This window comes from Drosophila teissieri, chromosome 3R (genome assembly GCF_016746235.2).
Source record: "Drosophila teissieri strain GT53w chromosome 3R, Prin_Dtei_1.1, whole genome shotgun sequence".
NCBI lineage: Eukaryota > Metazoa > Arthropoda > Insecta > Diptera > Drosophilidae > Drosophila > Drosophila teissieri.
The window spans coordinates 17600566-17613115 of NC_053032.1; the positions used below are offsets into that span (position 1 = coordinate 17600566).

At 41.0% G+C, this 12550-nt stretch overlaps 1 protein-coding gene across 4 annotated transcripts in view; it reads left to right on the forward strand.

Moving 5' to 3' along the window:
• The window catches only part of LOC122619630 (cadherin-87A), a 56710-nt gene that overhangs the window by 28715 nt on the left and 15445 nt on the right, over positions 1 to 12550 (forward strand). For all 4 annotated transcript variants that reach the window (XM_043796674.1, XM_043796673.1, XM_043796676.1 and 1 more), the window contains one exon: positions 2663 to 2693. The gene's annotated coding sequence lies outside the window, so the exon portion shown is untranslated. The remainder of the gene's footprint in view (positions 1 to 2662; positions 2694 to 12550) is intronic.

Below are 12550 nucleotides of genomic sequence, written 5' to 3' on the forward strand. Positions count from 1 at the left end.
TTGGTCTATCAATATTACACTGAAATATATTAGGGGGCATTGAACTGATATGATTACTAGGTGGAAGGAAGAGTTGAAAAGAAATATCAACTTAAATTTCTTAATATGCTACTTTCTTTTCCTTTTTACAACTATTTTTCCCAGTGTTTCCCTATAGACCGCAATATTCCCTGAGCAACAGCATATACTCCGCGCCCCACCTTTGCAGCAAGTTGCAAAGATTTGTGCGGCATTCGAGGCATTTTATTTGAGTTATTTAGTTGGTCGGCTGATGATATTTCCCCCTCGATCGTTCTGGTTCCACTTGCCATTGCTGCTGGCATTTTATGGCTGCCATTTCTCTTATTTAAGGTGCGAGCGCATCAGCAATGCCACCATTCCGGTTCTCCTCCTTCGACTTCAACAGCTCGTTGTTGTGGTGGCTCCTGCGGTTGATGTTGTTGATGCTGTTGCTGTTAAATCCATAAATTATGCAGACATTTAGCAGCAGCCACGAGAGCGAGGAAAATTACGTATACGCCGCGTGTTCGCCGCTTGTCCGTTCATAATTTAAGTTTTTCCCGCTTTCGGCAGTTTGCTCTTCTTGCCATTGCCGTTGTCTTCTCGGCTAGCTGATGTTGTTCTTGTTTGTCAACATGTCTCAGGGTGTTGGCAGCATTTTATTATTGCTGTGGTTCTTCCCGTTCTTGAATCTATATTTGTGGGTGTGATTGTGTGTGCATGTTTTTATCTGTGTACCGCCTGCGGCCATGGTGATAACTCTGATGACGTTGATGAAAAACTTTTGATTGATGTGGTGGCAAAAACTTCATGTTTGTCATTAGGCGCAACTAGAGGATGCCGTGTTGGCTAAAATGGGCCAAGGGGGAAGCTAAAGGGTTTCCTTTCGGGTATGTTTTTGGGCCATATCGGCGAGCAGTGGGCGAAGAAGTCAACTTTTTGGCATAACAAACGACAGTCGGCAAAAAGTTCGTTCACCACGCGCGTCTGTGGATGCAGCACTCGAAGGGCTTTGCGAAAAGTTTTGTTTATTAATTAATTGAGGGCTCGTGCATGTGAGTAGTTCGAAAAGAGTTGCTCCATCCAGAGCAAAAGTTTAAGAGATTCTCAGCCCATCTGGTTTTTGGTGCGGATTCATTAAGTACTGTTTTCGTACAGCAAATCAGATCATCAATACATACTAATGATTGAAAATTGCTCAGATAATATAAATGATTGGCAATTGATAACTACAAATAATGATGGCACATTGGTTTCTTTATAAGAAAGGTGGAAAAATAGAGAGCTGTCAATTAAAGAATGGATATACCTTAGTCACAGCTGAAAAGTTAAGAACTAAATTTAACGCATATGCAAAATTTCGATGCAATTAAACCTTGACATGAAATCAGTTACCAATCCAACTATTTACGTACTAGCCTGCATGTTTGGCAACCTTGGCAACGCCTAACGAGATGTTCCCAGTTTGTGTTGGCCACGCACCCTTATTTGGAGCTGCGGCAGTAACTATAGTTTTACCTTACTATACCAGACCAGGACCAGGGCCAGTACCAGTACACCTGTAGCCCCGGTCTGCATCCTACAAGTCGGAGCCATTCATTACGGCGTGTTTGCCTTTGCCTAGTTGCAACCAACAATGCCACACTTTTCCCCACTTCGTAGTTCTTCTTTCCACCCATTTTTTGTGTAGCTCTACTTTTTTCCATAGCCTTTTCCTCTTTCCTCATCTCTAACGCCGTTTTGTTGGGCACTTTTTAAACTTTTCTCGTTATTTTTGCACATTCGCTTGGGTTTTATGGGCACTGCTACACTAATTACCTTGTTTTTCGGAGAATTAACTTTTCGATTACTGTTGCCACAGTTTGTTACTGCTGCCAAGGAGAAGAAACTTACAAGTGCAGTTTTTAGAAAGAAAAAAAATAAAAATCGAAGGTTTCATGAGAGGTTGGATGATGGGTCGAGGCGAGGAATTGTATAACGAGTAAATTGTTTCTCGGATAGCCCCTCCGAATGCCGCACATTTCTGAAAAATTATGGAAATATGCTAAAACGCACTGGAGAGCAGCAAATCACAGACAGAAATTGTGGCTGCAAATTTTGCGGTTTGGCAGTTTGAAAGCCCACAATCACCCCCCGCTGCCCTGTGGCCTATGGAAACCCCTCTTTTTATTCACACTTTCATGGGGGGCAGTAAATTGGGGTCGACCTTGTTAAGTAGAAGTTGATTTTTTCAGAGTGTACTAGTATAGATATATGTACATACATATATGCACACAATCGAGTATATAGAATGCACATATGTATCGTATAAAAAAATTCGTATTTACATAAACACCATTAGGTAACTTTTGTTTGAATACTATTAAATATTTTCTATAGAATAAACTAAGTTACCTTGTTTCGATTGTACTAAAGTTGTAGTAAATTTCTTGAAACGGGTATTGTTAAAGCAAGATAGATAATGATTGGATTTTCTTAATGGCAAATTACGGCTCTGAAATTAATATCTTATAAAAGATATACTTCTAAAGTTTTGTCAAAGTTTTTCAAGCATTGCTTTGACTCTAAACTTTTTCACTCGCGAACTTGTTATTTTTTCAAACTGGCAACTTTTTAATGAAATTGCAATTTACTAATTAAATCTTTTCTTGTTTTCTTTCAGGATCGACACGGGTTGATAATCAGTATTAAAGGTAAGAATAAGTTTGTTTGGGTTGTTAATGTAAATTAGGAAATAATAAATAGTACCATTCAGTTTCCTAATTAAATTGCGACTTATTTCCTACTTAATAAAGTCTTCCTTCTGTATTAAAGCATTTTTGCTTTCATTAATTCCACCCTGTGTTTGCCTAAGTGCACTGTTATGTACCAATGGGTATTTTAATTGAAGATAGATCCCCAATGACACATTCAGCCCCGAGCGGTAATCAAAAAACTACGAACTGTAATATGTATGTTGAGGGAAAAATGCAGTATTTAGAATTAGGTTAGGTAACTGGAGTTAAAAGTGTAGTACTTTCCCTTTAATACAGGAATTCAAGAAGGACCCTTACATTCCATTAAAATATACAACTGCCAATAGCTTTTCTCAAAGTTAGCTTACAAATGCAAGCATTCAATTTTCCAGAAAGCGTTTTCCGTTTCACTCAGTCATCTTAGTTCAATCTAAGCTGTCAGCGAAGCTTATTTCATTCATTTTTTCAGCTCCTCTGAAATGGGGAACATCTTCATGAAGTTAATTACAAGGAAATGCTGCAGTGATTTTTGCTCGGAAGCAACGCCCCCCGAAACTGGCCATCGTCTCCAGATGGTTCTAGGACTGACCGTCGTTTACATTTTTCTTGAGCATTTTCCCTTTTGCCATTTTCAAATGTAATTACATTTCATTTTTCTCGCTTCGCATCTTTCGGTCGTTCCATCTCTTCATATCCCCGGATCTCGGAGGACTCGGAGTCGTTCATTATCCGGCCCTGTCCATAACATTTTGTTGCACAGTCGTCGCTAATCTTGGCCGACAAGTTCCTCTCTCCCATTTCCATCTCCACTCCATCCACATCCAGAGCCACATCTCCATCCCCAACCCGATCTCCATTCTGCTCCTTTTCATTTCCTCGGGCTATCTGTCCCTGTTTCTTGGCGACTGTTTAAATGTCAGTTAAAATCCCATAAATTCTCCTTAAATGACTTCTGTCTGCCGCAATTTCGTTTGCCAGTTCTGCTGACCCTGGCTACATTCGGTTCGGATATGGGCAAAATGGCCAAGACGAATGGCCAAGAAGAATTGCAGTGGGCTGTTGGGCTGGAAGATGGTCTGAATTAGCTCTAAGAGGCGGCAAGTCACACAAAAACTTGTAGTCTCTCCGTAACTTAAGCTTTAATTCATTCTCAACTGAACGATAAGCTGGTGCCTTTCTTCATTCGTCTTACTTGGCCAAGAATCAGTTGGCCAAGTGAAATAGTGAATCCGGGAATCCTTCGGCTTTCTGCAAGTCCAATGACGCAACAACATGCAAGTTGCAACTAACAACGTGCAACTTGTGCAATTGGTTCAATAAACTCATTAAATGCTTTCAACTTTTTGTTTCTCGTTTTAACAAAGTTTTTTTTTCGTTCCTTCCCTGTTCTTTGTACTTGGCGCAAACTTTTCTGGGCAGAAATGGCGGTCATTCGGTCGCCTTTTGGCTCGTTTTCAACTTGTCGCATTATCCCTTTTATTGTCGTCGACATTTGCAACGCATTATCCTTGGCAGCTATTTTTGTTTTGGTTTTTTTCTCTGCTGAATAGAAGATTCTCTTTATTTTGTTCCTCTTTTTTTTACGATGCCAGCGGCAATGGTTTCATAAGTCCGTTGGGCAGTTTGACTAATGTGCGGCATACCATAAAAATGAATTAGTACGTTGGGATTGCGTCAAAGTGAATTTGAAATTCATTTAAAACGAGCACCAATGTAACTGGATTTGAATGTAATTGTGCCACGTATAGTGAAAGTAGATGCATTTTATGTTCATTTTTATTTTACTTATTTTAACGGTGAAAACTGTTAACTGTTCCAATTTTTCAACTGTTCTTTGGAAGTGGAATGTACATAAACCATTCTATGATCTCATTGGCACTTGTGCCCATTCCTTGCCAATAAATATTTGGCCCAGAAAGCATTTAACGTATTTGCCTATTTCTGGCTGACTGGCTGGCTTTGTTCCTTTTCCTTGGGCTCCCTGCCAAACAGGCGGCAAACAATAAATTTTGTGTGGGGAATTTAAGCGCGGCCACATTTTAATTTGTGGCAGCAACAGCCGCCGCCGCCGTCGCCGCAGGAGTAACAGGAGTAGCAGAAGTGGCAAGAGAATCGGTTGCTATATGGAAAAGCCACCGGCAGCATCCGATTCTATGCCTCAGCCTAACACCTTGGCACTACTGCCCCTCCACTGCACCCTCCTTTAATTTTCCGGAAAAGCCGCAGCATTCATCGCTGCCTGGCTGCGGCTACAGTCTCAACCATAACTATGATAACGAGTGGCTCAGGAGGGGGATTTTGGAGTAAATGGCGGAGCTGGGGGAATGTCAATTTATTTGTTGTGCCACCAACCGCAGCTGGCTGGCTGGTGGTGCTGCTTCCTTGTGTTGTGATTCTTTTGGAGGTTTTGCCAATTTGTCGGCTTCCTATTTTTTTTTGGCTTTGCATTTTTTCTTCCCCTTAATACTAGCGGCGTGTAAATTCTTTATGAAAACTTTGTTTACAACAATCAACTCGAAGTCATCCCATCCTAGCCATCCTAGCCCCGCTCTCTTGCACTGACTCCTACACTATTGAGTTGACAATATTTTTAATAGAAACTCTGCCAGACTGCCAGCCCAACTTTTCCCTTACTGACTTGATGGGGAGAAGGGCCACCAAGTTGGAACTCTCGCTTCGGCTTGTGTTTGTGTTTCAATTTGTGTGCCTTTTATAGAATTATGCACTTTTACCAGCTTGCCTCGAGATGCTCGAGTTGGGCAACAATTTGGAGCCAATTGAGTTGCAACTTTTCAGTTCCTTCTATACCTTTTTTTGAGAATGCAAATTCGATGGTATACTATAACTCACAGAATCAGTTTAAAGATATGAAATTATTTATTTTTAATTATTATGATTACATGTTTCATTTGGCGAGACAAATTGCTTTTCAATATAGGGGAAATATATATTGATTTCTAATTATAACTCTTCTGAATCCAAGTTTCTTGAAGGACTTGTATGTACACAACCCACAGCCTAATCAATCTCCTTTTAATTATCTAATTCGCTTTTGTAATTTGCCCAACTAATTTGCAATGCTAATCCCCACGCAACTGCACTTCCGATTCGGATTTCAACTCCGAATCCGATTCCATTTCCATTGGCCGTAAAAAGCATTTGGAATTTGTTTTACTTTTCCTTCCATTCATGTACACTTGTGCTCCCCCATTTGGCAGTCCATAAAGAGTTCTTCCCACGTCCTTTCCTTTTAGGCCATTAATTTCTGGCTAAGTCAGGGGGTAAATGGTGTTGGTTAAGCTGGTCGGGTGTGAGTTCTACGGCCAAAGCAATACCATCATCCATCGAAGGCCATAAAAGTTGGAATGCGAATGAGAATGAAATGTTTTACTCGCAATTTGTGCCGTGTTTTTGCCTCATTAAAAGCTGTCAATTGTTCGTCATTGTAATTAAACAAGGCTTTTAAATATCCGCGCGTTTACTCCCAGTTGCAGAATGCACACAATCCATTCCACAAACCATTCCGCAATTTAAGGAATTTCATTCTGGTTGACAATAAAGTTTTGCCACTTTTGTTCAACACCTCTTCTTATATGGCCTCTGGCAATTTGTAGTCCTTCTTATATAATTTTTATTGCACAAGAGCGGGCAAAAGGACAGGAACATCCTTGGCGCCGAAAGCGTATAATAAAGCTCAGCGGATATATGTACATATATTATATACGAGGTGATCTTCTTATTCTCCTTCCTGAGGGCCTGGTCAGTAAGCTGCAGTGGGCTCTGGTGTTCGGGGACTGCAGTCCCTGCTGCAGCGTCGATTATTAAGGGACAATGGAAGAGTTCGTCCTGGGAGTCCTTTTTCCGCAGCGTCATTGCGTATGATAAATGGTTGGGAAAAAAGGAAAGAACAAATGAAGAAATGAAACGAAGACTTTTTGCTTCAGTGAAATAATTGAAATTTAAGTAACAGTTATGTAGCGAGGACATTCAGTTAATGTGATAAATTTGTTCTTTTTTAATAGTTAAATTCCATAGTTAAATATAGCGTTTAAAGATGATGCTCCCTTTATCCTCGCAATCGCAATAAAACCAGCATGCTTAGACTCTTATAAGCTGATCATAAAAGCATCAACTGATATAAGGCAAACTCAAATAATACCCCATAGAGTAAGAGGCCAATAAAAGCGGAGAATATTCATGGAAAATAGCACCAGCACCATCCCTATCCCCTATCCATCTTGAACTTAGTGATGCTCTTCCTGCTTTTGCCACCCATCATCCTTTCCCAAAAGAGGGCTTAATGCATTATGAGCTTTTTGGCCTTTTGTGCTGCTGGCTCCTCTTCCACTTGAGTTGTGTCAATCCCCGGCTAAGACTCTGTTGCCACAATCAAGTTCATTGGCCAAATCCAACCACACACACACACACAAAAAGGCAGATGTCGGAGTAGAGAAACCCAGATGAGGATGGGGTTGGGGATCGGGATGGGCATTGACTTATTGTGAAGTGTCTATAAAAGTCATTAGACTTAAAGTTTTTACAGTTCCTTTCCCACCCACAAAGGTGCAAACGACTTGAGGTTAACCTGGAGTGATTCGGTTGCGAATTTTCGCACCCCTGCCATCCACTTGCCATCTTGCAGCAATTTTTATTGTTTGCGGAAGGAGGGATGAGTCGGGGCGAACAGGACACAGGAGGCCGAAGGAAATAGAAGTTGCTGCGAGGACATATGGGAAAAGCATGTGAGCAACTCGATAAATCAATATTTGAGTGTGTCCTCTGCCTTCAGCATTATCCCTCCCCCATCCTGCAGCAAATGCAATTGTCTCTGAAGAGGTTCTAAAGAGAGTTGGAAGCAGCCGAGATTGGTTGGAGGCAACTTGAATCCTGGACGCAGGATGAGACTCTCGATGAAGAGGATTCGTCTGCTGCTGTTGGCTGCTGAACCCGTGGTATTTGAGGAAATGGCAGATAAATGTGCTTTTAAAGCGCTTTAAATGCCGCGCGTCGAGTGAAAGCCAAAAAATAAAAAACAAGGAGCTCCGGTTCTCCACAAAACCCGAAAAGGGACGTAACGCTCGCATCGATATATATGGAGAGTGAAGACTGTATTTTTTTTGGTATGTCTGCAGGAGGAGATGATTGCGGGGAATGGCTGTAGCTGGAGAGTGAAGATGGCCACCATGCATTTTTTTTGAGCTCATAAAATATTTCAATATTGTTACACATTTTTTCATCTCGCTGTTGGCGGATTTTGTCATTATTTGCGTATTTGTTGCGCATATTTCATTGTTTTTTCGAACACTGTGTCAACTTGAAACAAGATGCAGCGAAAAATAAAATAAGCAGAGGCTTAACAGCAAACCAGTCCTTACTCTTTACATAAGCTCTCTGCACATTTTGTGCAAATTAAATCAAGTTGGAATACACAAAAAACACTCGGATGGCGGCGTAAAAAACATAAAACCAATATAGAAACGTATTAATATTGTATGTAAATCTGTATGGATGTGTATTTGGATTTGGTGGGCACTAATGCCGATAGGGTTGCAGCTCGCAAGCCGCCTGTTCAATTGGAGAGCCCCCAAATGTGTGCTACAAATAATCTGTTTCTGTTACTGTTTCCCCTCGCTTTGCGCAACACATTTACATTTGCATTAAATTTCAATTCGCTGAGAGCGACGAGGAGCGATCTCCGCCCGCTTTACCAGGGAATTTATAACTAAATCCCCGGCATAAGCAGCTCAAATCCAACGGCATTTGCCATGTTGGCCCCATTCCGCCCCGCCCCGCCGCCGCCACTGGGCGCCCATTGATGCCCACAAAGGAAGTCAGTCGTTGGTGGAGTGGAGGGCCGTTTGGTGGCCATATGTTGACTGGCGGCTGCAAATCCGCCGTAATTTGAATAGGACTACAAGCGGCGGAATAAAATTCGATTCAGATCCTCAGGAATCTATTAAACGCCTTCTAAAGGGTTCATGCATGTATTTCAAAATAAAACAAATATATATATTTTATTATCACGATTTAATTTGTTGCAATTGGTGAAGTTATTAATGTACGTATTCCTTAATCTTCAATGGCAGGAAATGGTATGAAAATTCTCTGCACTTAATTGGAGATTATTGGGTGTGTAAGTCACCTCCTTTGCAAACGCCAGTCATAATTAAATCGTTTATTTCTGCCGCATGTTTGTAGTTTATCATGTGCATTTTTTGTTTTTGGAAAAGATTTACATTTTCCTGTTTATTACCGACATGTTTGGCTCAGTTAGCCAGAATTTGGCATAGATTTGTTCGGCTTTGTGCAGTAACAAATCAATTTTCAAACTGACACATTACATTCGTGCGTGTCTGTGTGTGTGTGTGTGTGTGTGTGTGGGTAAAATGAATCATGTATTTTATGTGCATTTGTTTCAGTTGAACCTCTGCTATGTTCCATCTACGGTTTGCTGTGCGCCATATTATTTTGACCCCTGTCTTTTTTCGTTGATAAGTGCACTTCACGTTCAAGGCAACGTACGTGTGTCCATTTAGTTTCGTATATATCGTATATATATACGTACATACTTATGTGCGTTTATATATCACATGAGCAGTGATATATATAAAAGTGGTATAAGTGCTCCCTGAAATCACTTCCAAGCTTGACGTTTCCAGAGCCCCTCCTCCTTCTTTCCCGACCCACTTCCCTCCACTTGCACTCTGGTCCGCACTTTGTCGTCTTCTTTTCGAAGTCCTCGTCATCGTCATCGTCGTCTCTATAAGGCACCCTTCCCTAAGCTCTTCCCATCGCTGGCTTGTTATTATTGTTTGTTTATGTATAGTTCTGCTTACTGCTGTAGTTGTTGCTACTTTTACTTAGATGCTGCTGTGTGTATGTATTTTGCTCACGTAATAACGATAATAACGCTTATTTCTTTCATTTCTTTATACTTCTTGCCAACCACTTCCGAGGTCCCCTCTTCTGTTGTTTTTTTCGTTATTTTTTCGGGTGACGAGATGTATGAGGAGCAGGGCAAGAAGTCGTCGGGAGTTCTTGTTGCTACTGTGGATGCTGCTGCTGTCATGTAATTCTCTTAGAGCTTTAGTAGCATAATATTTATTGTGAAATTTGTGCAGGGTATAAGATAGAACTTGCGGGGTATATAAGTTAATTCCAAATTACAGAATTGCAACCTCTGAAGGCGGAATTGTTTGATATTTAGAACTCCTTTAGCTGGGATAAACTATTTAAATTGGCATCTCATGTTATATTCATGTTACTATAGCATTAACTTTTTTTTTAGAAGGCCTTGACAAAAAATATTGTTTGGTTTTAGACAAAATTTCATTGTGCTAAAATATATGTAGGATATAATCTGAGGGTGTTATTGTTGGAAATCCTGTTTACCAGATGAATTGCTTATTGCTCTTACATCGACTAGGTATCCACTAGTCGTATACGTAATACGCCTTTCTTCTTGACGCTTTGAAGCATCAAATGCGCTTAACTGTTTCACTCTGCCAATCTTTTCGTCGTACGTTGCCCATTGTGACGTACATAAGGGGGAAATGGAAAGATGAATGGGATAAAAGCAAATCAGACAAATTGATAAAAAGTCACAAAATAAAGTCAAAGCAAATCACAATAACAGTCACACAAACACGAAGCCACGCCGAAACTGAAAGAACTCCGTGTCTTGAATAAAAGTTATTCTTATTCCGGCGGACTTAGTTTTATGCCTTAATTCATGTTTGCTTTCTTTCTGGTTGCTTTGTTTACTTGTTTTATATTGTGCGAAGATTCGATTTATGGAGTGATAGTCACGTCGTGACTTTTAGTGGGTTTCTCGACTGACCTTCACCAAACCAGACAACAAATGTTTACTTGGAAAAAGTAGGTTTTCTTAAGAATGAGCTGAGTTAAATAAGAAAATAAAACTATGAAATGAAAAGAAAAAATTTTTTTTTTGCATTGCACAATGATACAATGCCAATTACGTACATGCTGTCATTTTCAAATTATCTACCAGCTCAACCATGTTTTACAATCGCCCAATTCCAATTAATCCAACTAATTGACTAGAGTTCAAAACTAATTGTTGCAAGCTGTGTGATGGACTGATTTAATTAAGTTTATGTTCGATGTAAGCCATGTTTTTCTGGGCCCCATCTTCATGACTTTCTTTGTGTACGTTACGATAATTACGCAGTCGTTGTCAGGCATAATTGAACTGCAGACTGCAGTCAATGGCAGCCAGGAAAATCCACAAGATACATAGCTGCACACGCACATAGAGATATATACACATGTATGTACATCTGTAGCATAAGTATTTTACCCGCCACGTCACTTGTGGCATGTTTGCATTTGCCATTTCAGGCGCATTAGGGGCAATTAAATACTGATGTCTTTCAGCCAGTTTGTGCAATGCAACGTTTGATGTTTGCTCCTCGATGTTCGATGCGAAGTGAAAAGTAGCGGGCCTTGCAGTTATGTGGGTGGCATTTGGGGCACGTACAACAAACAATACCGTTAAATATAATATACTTATCAGCTTTTGCTCTCACCTGTGCTGTGAAGAGGGAGCTTTGGAAAATCCTGCCTGGCCTTGCCTGGCTTGGCCCGAACCGGCCCTAAGTAGTCATCATCAGTCATGCGTGCGCAGATATTTTAAGTGCTTTCTCCCGGAACGTGCCCCGAGTATTCCAGTTCCCGCTCCATTCCAGGACAGCTTATATATTCAGGCGAACGTCCAGAGCTGCACAGCTCCAGGTACTATATTATAATAGCTGTGCTTATGGCATAGGCCGCCGCACGGTTGCCATTGCAGTCCCACCAACTAAACCCGTCCACCCCAACCCAACCCATCCCAACCCAACCCAACCGAACCGAACCCAACCCACGGATTGCCCATCTAACGGGGCGAATGCTTTAGGCCATGCTGCAAAGTCTGGTTTAAGGGCCATAATGAATGGCCACTTGAAGCGCGTGAGGGGGTAAACTCGAAGGGAAATTGCCGGGGGTAGTGGCGTTGGCCCACTGCAATCGAGATGATAGCAGTCGATTATCGACGAGCCAAAGGAAATATTATGCGATTAAGGTCCAGGAGCCGAGCAAAATTGTCCATATTCGAGGCTAGTAATTACACCTGTGGTTCTTGGTGCTGGCATAATTCTGTTCAAGTAATGGAATATTTGTTGAATTGCTTTAAAGTCTATTATAATAAGCACACATTCTTGGCATTGTGTGTTATGGTGCTATGATTAAAACTTTACTCCTATTTAGTTACTTTGCTTCGCCTGGGAAAAATCGTATTGGAGGAAACTTTGTACACAACCATATCCTGATGCAGCTCCAAGAGCATTAATGAACAGTAAATTTGATCTCATATGCATTATAAATGCATTGCATTAATGGCATGACTCCTGCTTTTTGCTGTCCATGTTCCTGCTGTTCCTTCGAGTATTGTTGCTTCAGTTGCTATACGAGTATCTAGTATCGTTGAAATTGTTGGTGTTTCGGATTTGGTTGTGTATTTGGTAACAGGTTGGCTTCTACTGTTGCTATTGTCACAGCTATTTCTGTGTGCGCTGTGCTGATAATGGTATTGCTATTAAACTGGTGCAGGGAGCGGTGAAGCTGGGAAAATCTCAAAACAAAGCACCGAAAATCTAGACGGCACCTCCTTCCCTCTTGCGGCCCACACATTTTCCACCGCTTTTACCCCAAGAGAACAATGAGTTTAGAGCAAATACAGAAAATAAAGAAAAATTTCTGTTGTTCTTCGAGGGAAAACACGCTGCATTTGAGCCTGACGGAAAACAAACAAA